Source organism: Hydra viridissima, unplaced genomic scaffold (assembly GCF_058129835.1).
Source record: "Hydra viridissima isolate aposymbiotic clone 2 unplaced genomic scaffold, HvirCarnegie_v1 scaffold_6, whole genome shotgun sequence".
NCBI lineage: Eukaryota > Metazoa > Cnidaria > Hydrozoa > Anthoathecata > Hydridae > Hydra > Hydra viridissima.
In genome coordinates, this window is record NW_028324305.1 from 8,289,348 (window position 1) to 8,310,943 (window position 21,596).

At 28.6% G+C, this 21,596-nt stretch overlaps 4 pseudogenes across 2 annotated transcripts; 1 reads left to right on the forward strand and 3 right to left on the reverse strand.

Moving 5' to 3' along the window:
- Nucleotides 1-5,506: 5,506 nt before the first annotated feature.
- LOC149886883 (uncharacterized) lies at nt 5,507-6,553 on the forward strand (annotated as a pseudogene).
- Nucleotides 6,554-7,814: 1,261 nt separating this feature from the next.
- On the reverse strand, nt 7,815-9,094 carry LOC149886884 (uncharacterized; annotated as a pseudogene). Its single transcript, XR_016453675.1, has 2 exons — nt 8,837-9,094; nt 7,815-8,592 (listed from the first exon to the last, which is right to left on the reverse strand). The product of XR_016453675.1 is annotated as an uncharacterized LOC149886884 (transcript).
- LOC145190456 (uncharacterized) lies at nt 8,839-15,971 on the reverse strand (annotated as a pseudogene). Its single transcript, XR_016453669.1, has 6 exons — nt 15,472-15,971; nt 14,745-15,293; nt 12,696-12,780; nt 10,675-10,907; nt 10,398-10,603; nt 8,839-10,321 (listed from the first exon to the last, which is right to left on the reverse strand). The product of XR_016453669.1 is annotated as an uncharacterized LOC145190456 (transcript).
- An 880-nt stretch (nt 15,972-16,851) lies between these two features.
- LOC149886885 (uncharacterized) lies at nt 16,852-20,447 on the reverse strand (annotated as a pseudogene).
- Between the last annotated feature and the right edge of the window lie 1,149 nt (nt 20,448-21,596).

Here is a 21,596-nt window from a genome sequence, read left to right on the forward strand (position 1 = left end):
GATGAGCTATGTAAAGCTATTGAAACCATGTGGAATGAGATTACACAAGAAAAAGTTAACAAACTCGTAGTGTCTATGCCGAGAAGATGTTCCTTGATCCTAAAAAGCAAAGGATATGCCAATAACTATTGATATTAACATTTTTTAGGGTAGTTTTAAAAAAGTTGCTAATGTTTCGGAGGACCACGTTTTTGCGTTAAAATACCAATACAAACAAAAATTCACGTTTATTTTTTTTCAATGAGTCTTATTATGTTAAAATCTTTTTTCTTATATGTAACATTAACCATTTTTTTCATTTAAAGCGTAATTAAAAAAACAAAATTACTGTAATAAGTAATCAAAGTAGAATATTTTTTTAATTTTATTTGTTTTGGAGGACAGTGTATATTAAAAGTTCTGTACTAATGCTTCCTGGTTTTAATGTAACAATCCTCAACATTTACGAGTGAGTGCTTCAAAGTGAAATATTTTTTTACATACTAAATAATTAAAATTTTTTTTTTTTTTTTGAATTTTAGGTTTAAACTTAGGTTTGTACAAATTTAAACAATAATACTCTAAAAAGTAATATAATTACCATATACAGTTAAACGTGAAAGAAATCAACATAACGACAAAATAAAAGGTAAAATTACAAGTAACAAATGCTCAAAACCTAACAATATTTTCTGTGGAAGAAGTGATTATAAACAACATTTGGTACCTGCATTCAAAAGTTGAAATTAATTTAAAACGGCCTGTGTACCAATGCTAACCCTGTACCAATACTCCCCCTCTCCCCTATTGGCTGTTTCTTTATTCTAAGGCCTGTCGATCTGTTAAGTTTTTCACTTCACTTCAGTTTTTTTTTTTTTTTTTTTGCTGATGTAGTTTATTTCATAACAGCCAGTATAATAGATTTAAGTTATAGCGAATACCCTAAAGAAAAAAATATTGGGCATAAGTTTAGCACACTTCAAATTAAATAAGATTTTAATCCAGAGTTGATAAGTTGTAATGATGCCTTTGTTTTTGGTACTAAGTCTAGTCTATGTTCTGACAGAACAGAGGAGCTCTTGACTATTCGATTGATAATCTGTTTAGCGATTCTTCCAAACTTTTTCTAAGATATTCACTGATATATAGGAACTGGTCTGTTTCCGGTCCAATACAGTCGTTTTCGATTGGCTTATAACCAGTAGCGTAGCTAAAGGTTTCGGGCTCATAGGCAAGATCCCCTGAGGGGCCCCTTTAAGGTAAATTTATTTTATGAAAAAAGGAAATTCAGTAATATATTATAAATTCAGTAGTTTATTATTATTACAGAAAAGAACACAGTATGAAAAACACTTACAAAGTGCATTATATTAAAAAACTTTTTTTCTAGCTTTTGCATTTGCAAAGATATTCACAACTTCTTTAACATCCATTGTTTGATGCTGTTTTATGCTCTATGGCTAGAAATGCAAGATGATGTAGTCTGCTTTGAGTGGTTGCATTTCTTTTGTAATCTTTAATTATATTTAATTTGTTAAAACTTCTCTTCACACTTGCAACCGTTACGGGTAATGTGAAAAATAAAAGAGCTGTCATGTAAATTTCGGAAAAATCACTTTCCAATACACTATATTTGGTTATCATTATTTCAGCTAGCTGTTTAATTGTCATTGTGTGGTTTAATCTAATTTTAATAATGTGGTAAGTTGGACAAATTGATTAGCTAGGTTGGACGTAAATACTTCTGGATATTTGCTTCAAAGTGCATCACAAGCTTTTACCATATTTTGTTGTGACATCGTTAATATATTCTTAGGTTCAAGAAATGCAAATTAATGGTTGATAGTTCTCATTCCGGTGAAACGTTTATCGATTTGGACAATTATTTTGTCAAGTGTATAATAAAAAACATTTACCTTGAATATTTCTTCACTATTACTAAAACGATAATCTGATGATAATTCATCAAAATGACGTTTAACAAATCTTCGTCGTTTACACGTAAAACGCGGATCAACTTTCCACAAGTTTGCTAGCACTTTAGCTTCCATTTTAAATTCTTCATATGAGTCTCGAAATATTTTTAGTTTAATATTTAAATTTTTCTAACGCAGAAACTGCCGTACTTAAATCCATATCCTTTTTTTGTAAAACTTTAGATACATAATTGATTTCAGTCATGATTTTGAATAAAAATACAGTAATAAATATAAACTCAAAATTTTCGATTTGTTTTTTAATATTGGCGGCTATCATATCATATCATATATTATAAAAATATTTTAATATGATAACTTTTGTTAATTACTTCCTAAGCTTTTTTCCAGTTATTTTGGCAGTTTGTTCTTTACCCAGGTGATGAAAACGTATTTTTGCATAGTTTTCTGAAATAAGTTTAATCAGTGCAAATAAATATAAAATGGTGGCAGTGTATTACATATTTCCATAAATTTCAAATATGAATATTTTTTTATTTAACAAAACATATTCTTACAATAAGTTGTTCTATATTAACTTTCTGTTTTTCGTTTTTAAGATTAAATATAATAAAATAAAAATTCTCAGTGAAATTAAGTACAAATTTTAATTTTAATTTGCTAAAATTTAAATTGTTTAATAATAGTGAAAAAAAAGTATTTGTTTTGTTGTGCAGAAATCTCAAATTTCAAAAAGTTAGCATTTGTTATATAATTTATGTACCTTTTAGTTCTTAACTACCCAATGCTGTGTGCTAGAAGATTAATAACACAACAGCATGGTAGGCAGCTGATTTTATATTAAAATATTTTTTAGGCATTAGTTTATCAGATAGGCACTACAAAATTATAAATACTGCATGAACTATTAGCTGAGCGCTGTGATTACACACAACTCAGAGCTTCCTTCTAGTTAGTTATTATATATATATATATATATATATATATATATATATATATATATATATATATATATATATATATATATATATATATATATATATATATATATCATATCATATCATATCATATACTATAAAAATATTTTAATATGATAACTTTTGTTAATTACTTCCTAAGCTTTTTTCCAGTTATTTTGGCAGTTTGTTCTTTACCCAGGTGATAAAAACGTATTTTTGCATAGTTTTCTGAAATAAGTTTAATCAGTGCAAATAAATGGTAATCAGTTATATTTGAGTCAAACATATGAGAAGTTTGTTCATTAAACATTTTTGAGTAATCAACTGATCTCAAAATGACATTTGAATTCCTATTTCATTTGGAAGGTGGCCATTTTTTGAGGCAAGCAACCTTTGGAAACGTCTTTCAGTTTCTTTGCATATGATAACAACACTTTTGGTTGGTTTAATTAAACCTCCTCTGTCTTTGAATAATAAAAAAAACTGCTTTGTTCGAAATGATAAGAAAGTACTAATGCATTCCAACATTTAATGCAGATGTTTTATTGTAAATTTATGTATCATACATTTTTTGATAAGATAATGTTGATGTTAGATAACATATAAAATATATGCTATCAAAAAATTCCCTTAATAAGTCGTTTTGAATAACAACTCAAAAACAATCGACTCAATCATTGAGAGCTGGAATATTACAAAGAATAATATATAGGTAAAATAATATATATTAAAAAATATTATTTTGTATTTAATGTTTTTATTAAATACCATATCCATTAATTACAATTATGTATTAAATAATCCTAGAAGGAAACCCTGAGCTGTGTGTACTCACAGCACTCAGCTAATAGTTCATGCAGCATGTACATATCTGGTATCTTGCTACAAAAATTGAAAATATAAAATTTGTTAAAAGTGTAAGTAGACACCACTGCCGCTTACCATACAGTTATGTTATCTAACTTTTAGCACACTGCATTGGGTAACTAAGAACTAAAAGGTACATAGATTATGCATAAATGTTATTTATTCGTAAATTGCACTTAAAAAGTTAATCAAATATCTATCTAAATAATAAATATGTCTGATTTTTTTAAAAATCAATTCATTTCTTTAAAATTTTTAAAACTTTATTTCATAGTCTAGTTTTTCTTTCAAAACTATTTATTTTCTTTCATATTTCTGTAAAAAGCCTTATAAAATGTACATCGATCACCGCTAGGAGCTCCGATCGCCGCCATCTTGGGAGTCCAATTTTGGCTTCAAATTTTTTTTGAAAAAGTCAATTGAATACGCTATCCAGTTATATTTTGAGATCAGTGGTGCCCATATTAGTAATCCTGTTAATTTTAATATCCTTCAAGTCACGCGAAAACACGGAAATAGCAACCATTATGTAGGTATGTGTGTATCTGCGATTTACGGCACCGATTTTAAAGATAAAATCTGTGACCATTTTTTCACCGCGTGCTCGAGGTAGGTGTCGTTAGAATGGATTTTTCTCGTCTTTTTTTTAGAATTTTATATTGACTTAGATAATATTTTAAAAGTAGAGTGTTGTAAGTTTGTTGCAGTTTTTTTTTTTTTTTTGCAGTTACTAACGTTTTTAGTGATTTCATTGCTATTGAAAACTTCATTCCTGTTCTGGAAGTGAATTGACATTCAAGGGATGATGGGTTTTTTTTCTAACTTTTGAATCAATTTTATATATCTATTTTCTATGTACCTGCCAAATTTCATAAAAAAATAATGACACGATCATATTCTATTTTTGCACGCAGTAAAGGTACCAAATATTATTCTGCTGTAGAGATTGGGGGGGGGGGGATTCACGATTATGAGATTATGAGCATTTTGTATATTTGACTTTTTTATTCATTAAAAATTGTTTTTTTAGAAAAATGAAACTTTATTTAAAATATTGGTGATTTTTTAAAAATATTCAAAACATGACACACACAAACACAAAACCATATTCTGTTATTAGTTGAATAAAAATATAACCGAGGCAAAGTAATGCGCTAAAAACTAAACAACGAAGTTCTATTATAAAACCACCGTAAACCGAACGCTAATTTTTTAAGTTAGGTGCAGTTTTCTTAAGCATTCCTTATAATGAATTGTTGTCACTTAAATGGGCATAACTTTTAGTAGAATGATTAGTTTTTTATGAAATTTTCACTATTATAATACTGATTTAAAGCTCTTTACAATTATGTATAATAATGAAATATTTGAATAGTTTAAAAATTTTGCACACGTACCTACATTATGGTTCGGGGGAAAACTGAGTTTCTAAGTTAAGCAGTACAGTTAAACATTTGTTGCCAGCCAAAAAGCTGTAGCGAAACTATATCATTGGATGACAATAAAGTCATCCAATGATATAGTTTCACCTCATCTCCAATTAAATTTACCTAATATATCTGGTAGGATCCAAAGATGTCAAAGAAGAATAAAAAGGGCTTCTTGTATTTATATAGAGTTATATTTAAGTATATAGATATGATACAGGGTTTTGCAAGCTAATGATTTGTTAATAGTGTTTTGAAATATAATAAAGTCTTTAGTATCAATATTTAACAAAAAATAGGAAAGTTATAAGGATAATTAAAACTTTATCTTAGTTAAAAGAAAATTGATCAGCATCCTAAATCAATAAAAAAAGAATTATCTGGTGAATTATATGATTTTAAAGGAGTTGATTTTTCTGTTAATGATTTAGAAATGGAAACTTTTACTGATGACATGAGTTTGCAATTACCTGTGGTATCTTCTTCATCAGAATTAACTTTTTCTTTACAGTCACCTATTTTTACTTCAGAAAATGAGGGACTTTTTAATGAAATGGATGAACTAAGAAATGAAAGGGATTGATTAAAAATAAAAAAAATATTGAGTTAAAGTTAGCTGCATCTCCATTTTCTTAAGAAACTTTGAAGCAAAGTCTGTGTGTTTGCATGATGTTGACTGGCTTAGACTTTAAAGTGTTAGAAAAGACATTAATTTATGTATATGAAGATATATTTGACAACAGAAGACCAATAAAATTGAGTAGTTATGATCAAGTTATTATAGCCATAATAAAATTAACATCTATTATTGATTGTTTCGAGACATTTGTTGAAGCAACGTCTTCGCTCTTAGCAAGGACTCAATTTTACAGCCAGTACAAAAAGCATTGCACAATTAAAGTGTTTATTTCCTGTACTCCTCTTGGGGCAATAAATTTTTTGTCAAAATGTTATGGAGGCAGAGCTTCGGATTTACTAATTACACACAAATCTGGATTTTCTAGAAAAAAAATGCCAGGAGACCAAATCTTAGCAGATCGTGGATTCACTCTACAAGAAGACTTTGCTGCTGGGAGTTCTGCTGAGTTGTTAATTCCTGCATTTATACAGAGGAAAAAACAGTTATTTGCCAAAGAAACATCTAGAAAAATTGTATCTGTTAGAATTCATATTGAATGAGTAATAGGATTGATGAAAAACAGATACACTAGGTATCATACGATTAAAGATTATAAAAAATATCAAGGATGAGTCTGCAAATAGTATTTTGGCAAACTGTGATAAAATAGTTACTGTATGTGCTGCTCTGACAAATTTAGAAGAAGGCATTGTATTTAATGATATGAAAGTCTAAAATTTAATTTTTAATGATTTATTGTGTGTGTGTGTGTGTGTGTGTTTATATATATATATATATATATATATATATATATATATATATATATATATATATATATATATATATATATATATATATTGGTTAATAGTATTAGTGGTATCCTATGCCTGTTACCTATCATTAAGTTTTATTTCATGGCAGAGACATTATGGAAACGTGCATTCTTCCGTTCGGACAATATTCTGAAGAAGCCCAAGAGACTAGAAACAAACGCAACAAGGAGTTTAGGGAGCATTTTACTAGGAAAGCATTACCAATGGACACAAATACTGACTTATCAAACAGACTGCTAATTACTTCAGATCAGATTATAGCAAGTTTGAGAGCATGCCCGAAAACTAAGCATATTAAAACGAATCCTGAATTGTTAAATTTATTAGATGGTAAACAGAGGCAGCTTTAGAAAGAGGCAATTCTGTGAACACATCTGAGGATTTATTAGATTAACATGTTATCGTCAGTGATACCAAATAACTGAGTAATCTAATTTGCCTCTTTCAAAATTTCTCAAAAAAAGTCTTCGCGTCGTGTTTTGAGTAAGATTATTGAATTCAACGTGAAAAATATTTATCCTCCACTAACTTTATGGTAGTTCTGCTAACTTTAGAAATAAATGCTAATATATAAATTTAGATTTCTTCTAATAAGCTAATTCAGATAAGTTTTAACTGATTTTATAAGATGCTCCTAGATGTGGTATCTTTCAAAATCAGAATAAACCTTTGTTCATATACCTCCTAGTAGGTTGTTGAAATTGACCACATTTTTCGTCATGCAATCCAAAAGCCACATGGACTTAATTGGCCATATTTTATGAACGATTTGGAATTCAGACTTGATTTTTTGCCTAACTAACTAATTATAATATATTTCTCTTATGATCTTATCATTGCAAACTAACCTTTTGTTGAACACTTAAATGTACAACAAAAACTATGTTATGTGCACTCTAAAAACCATGTCGGTTCTTTGCAGGGACAACTAAAACAACGGGACGGGAAACTCTAATTTCATGTAGTTTTGACGACAGGGCCGATGAAAAAAAAAAGCGAAACACTTCTATTGTTAAACAATAACATTATTATCAATAGAAATATTAAAAAAAAAATGTTATGGCTCAATTATTTATCACTATTTTCAAACAAAAATTAAATTGTGTTGATGAAGTGTTAAAAATAAAACAACTTTTTACAAAGAAACTGTAAATTATCTGTAAATTAGCTGTAAATAATCAAGACACTGTTAATGTATTAACTAATCATTATCATACTTTATTCATATTATAATAAATATATTATAAATAAATTTTAAATCAAATAAATGTAACACCATAAATACATTTCAAAACTTTATTAATAAGATCACCAACAAAAAGTAAAAGATCAGACCATTAAGTATTAAGTTTCTTTCTTTTTCTGTCCTCTATGTTTAATGAAATAATACCAGATGTATCATCAAGGGTCGTAACACCTTTCAAGAAACAGTTAGTTACTATTGAGATAACTTTTGTAATATCTATACTGTGTCTAAATCAAATGGTAATGTTGAATGCAAAAATAAAAATAATTTCTTTAAGTAAACAACACATTGAAAACGTTTTTCATGCTTTGGAACACTGTTAAACAGTAAATAACAAAAACAAATAAACTGGAAAAGAGTATCACCAGGATAACGCAATTTACCACGTGAAACATAATCTGTAAATTCAGAATTAGCTGACTGTGATGTTGTTGTATCAACTACACACTGCGGATAGATCTTGTGCTGTACATAACCAGCCATATAAAAAATTGCAGCTTTCTCCTGATCATTAACATTCATCGTCTGCATTAATTAAACATTCATCTAAATAAATTATATCCTCTTCCATTAGATCCATTGTGCAACAGTCTAAATGTATGCATGAGCAATGAATGTCAGTTTCATTCAAAGAAACAAGTTTGCTAAATAATTTTAACCGCTGTAGGTGCAAACTGTTTAATACTTGTTCTGCTGAGATAAAATAATTTCCACCGCTTAGTTGTCTACAGATAAGCAAAAAATTTAAAAAAAGATATAACCAAATAAATTGAGTTGAACCTAGTATTAAACTATAGTTAAAACAGCAATTGTCAAACAAAAACGTATTGTTAAACTTATGTATGTTAAAAATGAATACTTTCAAATAAATAAATGAGAGAAATATTTGTTTTTTAGATTTTAAATCTAAAATATTTTCTTAACTATAAGTAACACAAAAATAATTTTACCTGTAGATGCCAAACTCACCTTCAAGACAATCTGTTTGAAAAATACCAGGAAGAACATATTGGTGATCTTCTGATAGCAGTTTTTTTATTAATTCTACCAATCCTTGTAGGGTGTTAACTAATGCATGTTTTGTTTCTGGTGTAAAAGTATTATGACACTTAAATCCCTTTCTCTCCGACATCTTAGAAGTTGCATCAGCAAATGCTAAAATTTCTTAAAAGGCCATCAAGTGTCTGGAAAGGAGACCTATTGGTATCTTTATATTTAGCATGTTCCATAATGAAACAATTGGTGCTAAAAAACAGGCAGTGTTCTCAAAATTAGCTAATCTTAATGCTGCAATGGTTTTTTCATACAGCAACCATGTTTGCAACATTTTGTCTATCAATCAAACTAGGGTACACTGACTTGCGTGAAAGCTTTGTAGTTTTGGCAACACACAATTTCTGTCTGTTATATAATTGAACAATGTGAGACCAATTACCAGAGAGAGGTTGATTATTAATTTTTAAACTAATTGTTTGTGTTTTTTCCGTAAACCAATTATTTCTTATACTTTTAAACAAGTGAACTGGGTCGTGTAGCATAATAAATGGTTTTTCTTTTTCTAAATACCTTGCCATGGAAAACTCTTATTAACAACAAAACTTTGGTAAACCTGTCGATTTGTGGGATGGTTATCTGATAAGAGACACAATAATTTTCCTCCTGCATCAATTATTTGTTTATTTATGTTTATGATCAAATCGTGAAGAAAGTGTACTGACAGTTTGAAATTGGTACAATTCTACAAACAAAAGAAAGTTTACCAAACATAGGTTTAATCATAAAAACTAATAATGTTTTTGCAATTTTAGTGGGATTGTCCTCACTATATCCAATGAGGTGTCCTCCTCTGAAACTAACACTTGGTTTAATATACAATTCATCAAAGAGAAGGCAGCAACGCTTTTCAGAACTTTTTCAAAAACAACTTTGATTATATTATTGCACTCTTTTTCATTTCCAACTTCTCCAACTCTTCCTAATTTTGAAATGAGAGTCTTTGGACTGGGAACACAAAGTAGATTTCTTAAAGGTCGATAACAACATCTGGAGGACAAATACAGTTCAAGTGCACAACGTATACATAAAGTAGAAAAGCGACGTCCATTTGGAGAGTAAGTGGTGAGGCGTAGTTGTTCAATGAGGAATGAAATTTCTTCAGAAGCGTCACTGTATGTATTTTCAATTTGACTAATCAAACTTAATACCTCATCTTTTATTTCAGGACTAGAGGTACAAACTCTTTTGACAATAGCTTCCAGCTGTGACTATTGAGTAAGACAATGTGAAAAGCTGAGCAGGTTATAGCAGTTAACTTTTGTATGCCTACAATAAATATTAACTTGACGTGAATGACAATTAATTTCAACAGAAAATATTGTTTCAGGCAGACATGATCGAGAAACATCAAACAATATGACTTTTGAATTTTCAATGAATGCAAAGTATTGAGGATATCTAAAATAGATAACAAGTAAACTTTAAATCAAAACAAACAAATATCATAAAACAAGGAAAAAATCATTAATGTTACCTTTCTTTTATTTCAGACAGCATTGTTTCAACATCATAAAATCTAATTAAATCAATTTGATTGAAAGCATCCATTTTATCAGGTATTGCATTTCATGATGTTAAAGAAATTTTATTTATATTTGTAGATCTTGGTTGTATTGAGACTGTTTGGCGCACCATTGAAGATGTGCATCCAGGAAAAATAGATGGGGGATCAATAGGAACCTAAAAAAAAGATATTAATAAAATCAGTCATTGTAAAATATATTAATAAAAACAACTTTAAGGATGCTTACCTCAAACTTTGATCGAGGAGGCTTGTGCATTTTGCAGCCTGGTGGCCAGTATTTTTCACACACACCCATATTTGAAGTTACTTTTTCAAATGCATTTGGAATAGATGGCAACCAATATTGTAACTTTTGTGTGTCACTTGGAAACATGTAAACATGAAGCTTTTCTTCTGAAGTTGATGTTAAATAATTTGTGGTACAATTAACTATTGAACATTTTCTTGGCATGATTATAACTAATAATAGTAACACCATTACTATTTATTATAAATACGACATAGCATTTTGCAACATTTAATAGATTCATAACTTAAAATAAATTACTTAAATTACAAACTACTTAATACAATTTTTTAATTTTACTCCTTTAAAATCAAAAAACTCCAGATTTTTCAATAATAATAGGGGAGATATTTAAAACCTTTTTCAAAAAAAAAAGTTTTTTTTGAAAAAGGTTGTAAATATTTCTAATATTTCCATATTTCTAATTCATTAATTTATATTTTATTTACACGATATTGATAAAAAATATATACATTATATGTGTAACATAAATTTATATCACTTTAATGTAATCTAAATTGTGAATATAATTAGATTAATGTAAGTTTTTCAAAACTTCTTTGTTAAATCAAGCTAGCATCGCCATTTACGATCGGCCCTGTCGTCGTCTTAGCATCAATTTGAAGTTTTGCGTCCTGTTATTTTAGTAGTCCCTGGTTTTTTGAAAATTAAAAAAAAAAAAAAACCTTTTTAATGAAAAAAAAGTTTATAGAGTAGCATTATAAGACTATAAGTAAATATACTATAAGTACTATAAGCTTCTGTTTATCGTTCATAAATATACTATAAGTACTAAAAGCTTCTGTTTATCGTTCATAAAAAAAAACTGAACAGCTGGACAAATAGGTTTAAAAGGTTTGCCTTTTTTTTTACATTTAGATTACATTTACATTAAGATTAGAATAAATAACATGAAACTAAAACATTGAGATTTGGTGGACTCAATCTGAAGAATAATCCATTCACAAAAGTTTTTTTTTCCAAGAAAGTTATAAATAAAAAATATCAATAGTGAGAAAAAGAATATAATTGGTGCAAACAGAATAGTTTAAGGCATCAAGCAGCCACTTTTCATTAATAAAAGACTGAGAAACCATAAACTGATGCTTAAATTGGAAATAATCAATAATTGAGAAAAATCTTACAGCAAAATCTTAATACGATGAAGATTTCGTCATGTATTTGGGAAAATTTGCATTACCTGTTTTTATTTTTTATCCATTCACAAAGAATAAAAAAAAGGGCAATACAAACACAATAAAAAAAGCATGAAGAAACTAATCACAACAAATTCATATTTCTCCTCCAGACACCACAGGAATGGCGCAACTCAATAAAAACATTTATCAAGATTATGAGAGGGAGAAACCATCCATGCTCACAGAAATTAACTCAATAAACTGAGAAGTGTTTGTCTTTAAAATTGAACCCGTCATTTCGAAAAGGGCACAAGTCACACTTTTTTCAAATTTCACTTTTTTGAGCCATTTTATTTATTTTTTTATTTTTTTTAATAAATAAAGTTCACAAAAACTCTATATGTTTTTTATTTATCTACTCCTATATTTAGTTTTATAAGCACCGTAGACTTTTTTTGATAAGAAACATATTTTTTGTTGATCCTGAAAAGTTTTAATTAACAGACTTGTGTCCTTTTCGAAATGACGAGTTCAATTGTAAGATGAAAGAGAAAGGTGGGCAACAAAAGATCGATTAATTAATGCAGCAAGGGGAGTGGGTAAAACTAATTATACTCTAAGTAATGTTAATGGAACAAGACATAAAAAACCTGAAACATTGTCACATATATTAGAAATAATAGTTTCACCAGGACCTGCTTCAATAAAACCACCCAACAAACAACATGGGTATATTGGCAGGATATTGGCGGGAAAATTTCTAACAACCTATGGGAATTATAGATAAGCTCCAAGAAAAAAGCATCATATTAACTGAAATACCTGATTTCATGACGGTGCAAAAAGTCAAACCAAAGCTTTCGAAAGAAAACTTCAAAGCCACCCAAATACATGGTTCAATCAAAGCCTAAAGTGTGATAAATGTTGTAAAAGAAATAAGGGAGAATAAAAAAAAAAACCACCAAACAAAAGGTGGTTTTTTTTTTATTATCCCTTATTTCTTTTACAACATTTTTTTACAAGGTAACTAAGAAAAGTAAGGAGAAGGAAAAAAAAAGGATTTATCCCAAACAAAATCTATTTGCACAAATTATCAGAAATGTTATGCAGCTATATACAAAAAACATCCTATCTGTCATCAAGTTGTAAAATTTGTATGTTGTAAACTTAGGTGCAAAATTGATGGTATGAAGCTTACAACAATCTCAAAAAACTTGTTTAAGGAACATAATTTTTGAAATACTTCAATCTACATAATGAAACCATAATATAATACATTATATGTATAAAAGTATGACGATTTAATATATAAAAGTATGACGATCTAATACATTGTGCAAAATCAAAATCAAAATCGAAACATTTATGAGTATAATCAATCAATATTAAAAAAAATTTTGAACTGCAGCAATAGCTGTAAAGGAAGCAAAAAATGTTTGATTCCTGTAGAGGAAACTAATTTTGATGGTAAAGAAAGTTTCACAGAAGAAAAAAAATTTGATCTTCCCCAATAAAAAGATGATCCTGAACAACATTGTTAAGAACACAAAGAGAAACGACATTTCATACACATTGATAGTGCTTATGTTGTTACTAAAGTGTCTGTAGTGTGTTCAGATACATTCACTATCATAATTACCCAGCAAGTTTTTTCAATTTATATCATTCTTCTCAAAATGCACCTATTTTTGTTTAAAGAAAAATTTTTAATGAAAGATTAATTTTAAAAGAGCGAAAGGAAACAAAAATTGACAGAAAAATCCTTTAATTGATATAGTTTTTATAGTTATAATTTTTTTTCAGTTTTTTTTTAGTTTATTTTTTATTTTTTTTTTTATTTTTTTTTTATAGCTTTTTTTGTAGTTTTAGGAACAGCTAATGATGAGTAGCAGATTCAGAGCCGGAAAAATATATTTTAAGTATGAATTCTCCAACTGTCAAAATTTTCACTTTGATTCCATGTTACCAAAGTTTAAATTCTTTAATGATAAGGATGATTTGATGTGGAATAACTCAAATGCAATTTACTAATAACTTATTGCAAATTTTACTTACATGATGTTTAATAAAATATAACCAGAATAATTTAGGAATCAGCAAACAAATACTCTAAATGATCAGTTCATGGTAATGTGATAACAATAATTAGCAAATTGAAGTAATATATTTTCGATAGTTAAAATAAAGCAATTTTAATTTACAGCATGTAGTAATACTATAGCATGTATGTATGTATGTATGTATGTATGTATGTATGTATGTATGTATGTATGTATGTATGTATGTATGTATGTATGTATGTATGTATGTATGTATGTATGTATGTATGTATGTATGTATGTACCTATCTATCTATCTATGTATGTATCTATGTATGTTTTTAAAATGTTATCTACATGTCTATGTGTAAGTGTAAACTATTTTATTTCTCAAATGAATTAAATTAGAGTCAGTTAAAAAAAAATTTGATTTGCAACAGAATAGTTGTTTGTTGGAGTCAATGAGTGTATCCAACAAACACACAAATGGTTGAGATGACATTCCATGAGCACAAACCACCAACAGACTGTTCCAATCATTTTCTTGAAACAACTGCCTGTTATCTCTAACAAAAAGTTGAGGGGAAAACTTATATAAGCTAAGAGAATAAAATTCATTAAACATTTCAGAATGAACTGGACTTTCACATACATTCTCTAGTAACAACTTTGGTATCACTATGCCTATAATAAGAGCCCAATGAGCATGCAAACCTTGAAAAAAACCAGGCATATGGTTATTTAAATTTCGATCATATGGAATAATAACAGGGCAGCCACATAAAATGTTAAAGAAAATGTCACATTTTGTTGTCTCAGTGATATTGCTAACCTTTAATGGAATTTGATAGCACTTTCCAGCTAAATATGCTAAATTATGTGCACAAAACAGTTCTCCGTCATTGCTGATACCTAATTTTAAAGCCCATTCCAGACAGGATTTAGGGGGAAAATCCATTTCTTTTCCAATATTTAAAGCACAATCGCACAAAACTAAATCTTTTAATAAACTAATGTGTTCAATATGACTGACAGTACTTAACATGTTAATAGCTGAAACTCCACAGGAAGGTCCAACTTGCTGCTGCCACTTTGTTTCAATAAAAAGGCAACTTAAGTCTTTAACATTAGAAATCTCATATAATGCTGCTTTAATTATACTAGTTAACTCATAACAACTATAACTTTCATAAAAATCATATTCCATTATTAATCGTTTTCGAAGCCAAGTATTTGATTCACAAGGGGCTGTTATATTGAGTCGCTTTGCAAATAGACCTTCAAGAGAAGATAACTGTGATGCACTAAGTTGTCTTGAACTATTTTTCATTGAAGAAATAGGATCACAGCGTCTATAACCAATATGCTCATAAAATAATACCTAAGAAAACAATATTCACACATGGTTTATTCAGCAAATGAAAAAATCTCATAAAAGTATAAAACTATAAAAGACATAAATGTTGTGTTAAGCTTAGCATAATGCATTACTTGCATGGGCTTTTCAAATGTATAAACACAAGGGTGTTATAATAAAAATGTTAAAGACTTTTTATTACCATATCAGGAGTAGATAGATAGACAAATGCAATATTCAATGACCGAACATAATTTTCAGCATTTTCTAATAAAATTCTTCCAAGCCCCAACCCTCTCATGTGAGGTGCAACAACAAGAGAATACAATATAGCACATTCACCATCACTTCTTCCACATGCACTAACTATTTTTACATGTGCAACAACTAATTCCTTAGAATTTAAATTATCAGAGTCTTTATAAGTCAAAGCAAGATGACAAGGTAGTTGATCATTTGATTCCTTTAATATGCTATCGAGGTTTCGAAATTTTTCAAAATTGCTGTGATTCCATTGTAACGCAAGCAGTTCAACGGCTGATTCAGCAAATTCTTTTTCTCGATGAAGAAAAACACAGCGAATTTTTAAATGAATATTATATTTATCAAGCATTTTTGTTGCAAATTGTAAAATCTTTTATCCTTCAAGTCGGAAAATCACGTGATCAAAGTTCGCGAGTGGAAGGCACTATGGAGGTAATGCGCTATTTATAGCGCATTACCTACATAATGCAACCAACCTAAAAAATTAGCGTTCGGCTTACGGTGGTTTTATAATTGAACTTCATTGTTTAGTTTATAAACCAACCTAAAAAATTAGCGTTCGGCTTACGGTGGTTTTATAATTGAACTTCATTGTTTAGTTTATAAACTAAACAATGAAGTTCAATTATAAAACCACTGTAAGCCGAACGCTAATTTTTTAGGTTGGTTGCAGTTTTCTTAAGCACTCCTTATAATGAATTGTTGTCACTTAAATGGGCATAACTTTTAGTAGAATGATTAGTTTTTTATGAAATTATCACCATCTTAATACTGATTTAAAGCTCTTTACAAAGATGTATAATAATGAAATATTTGAATAGTTTAAAAATTTTGCACACATACCCACATTATGATTTAGGGGAAAATAAACTGTGCTAGCGCTTTTTTCTGTTTAAATATTGCATTTATTAGTTTATTTTTAGCATTATGAAATCTATTTATGAGTATTTTGAAAATCTAGATATAACATCTAAAGAAAGATATAATGAAAAGTTGACATAACTTGGTAGCACTTTTTAAATAATCTGAAATTATATTTTTTTATAATGCATCATTTTTTATCATTGTTTAAAAGATTATGAACAATAAGCAGTTATGCTTGATAATATTAAGCATAAATAGTATTATATCTTTTATAACTTATAATCATAGTTAATAATCATATATGTTATGTATGATTTATACTAAATCATACTTAACATATTCGATTTTGTCAAATTATTGTTAAAAAGTTAATTAAAGGTTAAATTATAACAATTGTCAAATGTTTGTTAGTATTATCAATTTAATATTAAAAATTTTTAATATTGAACCCCTCCCTCTCAAAGGCACTGATTGTAATAGCATACAGTGAGTTATAATTTTTAAAAATAACACAATTTTGACATGTAAATGTTATTCGCTTTTTTAAAAAAAATTATTTAACAATTCTTGAAGACCATACAGAGATGTTAAAATGGAAAAAATATATACATAGTAAATCATTAAAATGGATTACAAAATGACTCAGTAAAATAACCAACAATTGAAATCAAATAAACTTTCAGTATAATTAAATAGAAAAGTTTATATTATAATGAAATTTTTCCCATTTATTAAGGATTTCAACATATATATAAACACACACACACACACACACACACACACACACACACACACACACAATAAATCATTAAAAATTAAATTTTAGACTTTCATATCATTAAATACAATGCCTTCTTCTAAATTTGTCAGAGCAGCACATACAGTAACTATTTTATCACAGTTTGCCAAAATACTATTTGCAGACTCATCCTTGATATTTTTTATAATCTTTAATCGTATGATACCTAGTGTATCTGTTTTTCATCAATCCTATTACTCATTCAATATGAATTCTAACAGATACAATTTTTCTAGATGTTTCTTTGGCAAATAACTGTTTTTTCCTCTGTATAAATGCAGGAATTAACAACTCAGCAGAACTCCCAGCAGCAAAGTCTTCTTGTAGAGTGAATCCACGATCTGCTAAGATTTGGTCTCCTGGCATTTTTTTTCTAGAAAATCCAGATTTGTGTGTAATTAGTAAATCCGAAGCTCTGCCTCCATAACATTTTGACAAAAAATTTATTGCCCCAAGAGGAGTACAGGAAATAAACACTTTAATTGTGCAATGCTTTTTGTACTGGCTGTAAAATTGAGTCCTTGCTAAGAGCGAAGACGTTGCTTCAACAAATGTCTCGAAACAATCAATAATAGATGTTAATTTTATTATGGCTATAATAACTTGATCATAACTACTCAATTTTATTGGTCTTCTGTTGTCAAATATATCTTCATATACATAAATTAATGTCTTTTCTAACACTTTAAAGTCTAAGCCAGTCAACATCATGCAAACACACAGACTTTGCTTCAAAGTTTCTTAAGAAAATGGAGATGCAGCTAACTTTAACTCAATATTTTTTTTATTTTTAATCAATCCCTTTCATTTCTTAGTTCATCCATTTCATTAAAAAGTCCCTCATTTTCTGAAGTAAAAATAGGTGACTGTAAAGAAAAAGTTAATTCTGATGAAGAAGATACCACAGGTAATTGCAAACTCATGTCATCAGTAAAAGTTTCCATTTCTAAATCATTAACAGAAAAATCAACTCCTTTAAAATCATATAATTCACCAGATAATTCTTTTTTTATTGATTTAGGATGCTGATCAATTTTCTTTTAACTAAGATAAAGTTTTAATTATCCTTATAACTTTCCTATTTTTTGTTAAATATTGATACTAAAGACTTTATTATATTTCAAAACACTATTAACAAATCATTAGCTTGCAAAACCCTGTATCATATCTATATACTTAAATATAACTCTATATAAATACAAGAAGCCCTTTTTATTCTTCTTTGACATCTTTGGATCCTACCAGATATATTAGGTAAATTTAATTGGAGATGAGGTGAAACTATATCATTGGATGACTTTATTGTCATCCAATGATATAGTTTCGCTACAGCTTTTTGGCTGGCAACAAATGTTTAACTGTACTGCTTAACTTAGAAACTCAGTTTTCCCCCGAACCATAATGTAGGTACGTGTGCAAAATTTTTAAACTATTCAAATATTTCATTATTATACATAATTGTAAAGAGCTTTAAATCAGTATTATAATAGTGAAAATTTCATAAAAAACTAATCATTCTACTAAAAGTTATGCCCATTTAAGTGACAACAATTCATTATAAGGAATGCTTAAGAAAACTGCACCTAACTTAAAAAATTAGCGTTCGGTTTACGGTGGTTTTATAATAGAACTTCGTTGTTTAGTTTTTAGCGCATTACTTTGCCTCGGTTATATTTTTATTCAACTAATAACAGAATATGGTTTTGTGTTTGTGTGTGTCATGTTTTGAATATTTTTAAAAAATCACCAATATTTTAAATAAAGTTTCATTTTTCTAAAAAAACAATTTTTAATGAATAAAAAAGTCAAATATACAAAATGCTCATAATCTCATAATCGTGAATCCCCCCCCCCCCCAATCTCTACAGCAGAATAATATTTGGTACCTTTACTGCGTGCAAAAATAGAATATGATCGTGTCATTATTTTTTTATGAAATTTGGCAGGTACATAGAAAATAGATATATAAAATTGATTCAAAAGTTAGAAAAAAAACCCATCATCCCTTGAATGTCAATTCACTTCCAGAACAGGAATGAAGTTTTCAATAGCAATGAAATCACTAAAAACGTTAGTAACTGCAAAAAAAAAAAAAAAACTGCAACAAACTTACAACACTCTACTTTTAAAATATTATCTAAGTCAATATAAAATTCTAAAAAAAAGACGAGAAAAATCCATTCTAACGACACCTACCTCGAGCACGCGGTGAAAAAATGGTCACAGATTTTATCTTTAAAATCGGTGCCGTAAATCGCAGATACACACATACCTACATAATGGTTGCTATTTCCGTGTTTTCGCGTGACTTGAAGGATATTAAAATTAACAGGATTACTAATATGGGCACCACTGATCTCAAAATATAACTGGATAGCGTATTCAATTGACTTTTTCAAAAAAAATTTGAAGCCAAAATTGGACTCCCAAGATGGCGGCGATCGGAGCTCCTAGCGGTGATCGATGTACATTTTATAAGGCTTTTTACAGAAATATGAAAGAAAATAAATAGTTTTGAAAGAAAAACTAGACTATGAAATAAAGTTTTAAAAATTTTAAAGAAATGAATTGATTTTTAAAAAAATCAGACATATTTATTATTTAGATAGATATTTGATTAACTTTTTAAGTGCAATTTACGAATAAATAACATTTATGCATAATCTATGTACCTTTTAGTTCTTAGTTACCCAATGCAGTGTGCTAAAAGTTAGATAACATAACTGTATGGTAAGCGGCAGTGGTGTCTACTTACACTTTTAACAAATTTTATATTTTCAATTTTTGTAGCAAGATACCAGATATGTACATGCTGCATGAACTATTAGCTGAGTGCTGTGAGTACACACAGCTCAGGGTTTCCTTCTAGGATTATTTAATACATAATTGTAATTAATGGATATGGTATTTAATAAAAACATTAAATACAAAATAATATTTTTTAATATATATTATTTTACCTATATATTATTCTTTGTAATATTCCAGCTCTCAATGATTGAGTCGATTGTTTTTGAGTTGTTATTCAAAACGACTTATTAAGGGAATTTTTTGATAGCATATATTTTGTATGTTATCTAACATCAACATTATCTTATCAAAAAATGTATGATACATAAATTTACAATAAAACATCTGCATTAAATGTTGGAATGCATTAGTACTTTCTTATCATTTCGAACAAAGCAGTTTTTTTTATTATTCAAAGACAGAGGAGGTTTAATTAAACCAACCAAAAGTGTTGTTATCATATGCAAAGAAACTGAAAGACGTTTCCAAAGGTTGCTTGCCTCAAAAAATGGCCACCTTCCAAATGAAATAGGAATTCAAATGCCATTTTGAGATCAGTTGATTACTCAAAAATGAATAAAGCACCAAATTTTGGGTTTTGTGCAACAGGAAAGTTATATTTAGCATTTACATCTTGCAAAATGAAAAGTTCTGAATACATTGATGTGCTAAAATTATGTTTGATTCCATTTAAAAACAAATATCGACGCAAAAAGTTTGTTTTTCAACAAGACAGCGCCAGCATTCACACTAGTAACGAGACTAAAGCTTGGTTTGAAGCTAAAGAAATTGAGCAAATGTGGTGGCCTGCTCGCAGTCCAGATTTGAATCCTGTTGAAAACATCTGGGGAATCATTGTAAGACGTATCTATGCTGACCAGAAGCAGTATAACTCTGTGGCAGAGCTAAAAGTAGCGGTATCAGAATGCTGGGAGGATATGGAGCCGAAAGTGCTTGAAAACTTGGTGAGAAGTATGCCAAAACGAATTTATCAAGTAATTGAGCGCAAAGGAGGTCCAATCGAGTACTAATAATGTGATAAAAATATTTTTTTATCACATTATTAGTATCACAAAAATGTGAACTGCTTCTATAGAAAATAGTCAGCTATCTTTTGAATTTAATTCATTTATGATTGACCTCTTTTCAAATTTGATATAATTTTTTGATAACTTTCATTATTTTTTGATACTTTATTTATAATTTATTGAAATACATTATAAAAATAAAGTTAAGTACGTTTTTAAGCCATAATTCACATGCGTCTATAGAAAATGGTCGCAGTGTATTCCGTTATTTTTGATGAAAAAAAACTTATGTTAAACAAGAAAAACTAGATTTTTATTAGAAACTTATATATTTATCAATATTTTAGCTAAAGAAATAAAACTTGATTATCATCAGTTTCTTTATTTTCATAACCATTTGTTAAATCCGCCGCCATCTTGGGAGGCCAAAACTGGCTTCAAAAAATTTCCCGTTTACGCTATTCAGTTATATTTTGAGATCAGTGATGGGCACAGAACATTGTCAAAATTAATGGAGCTTTTCTTTCGGCAAGGGCATGTCCTTACCGAAAGCGCTTTTAGGTATTTTGGGTCACTGTCCGC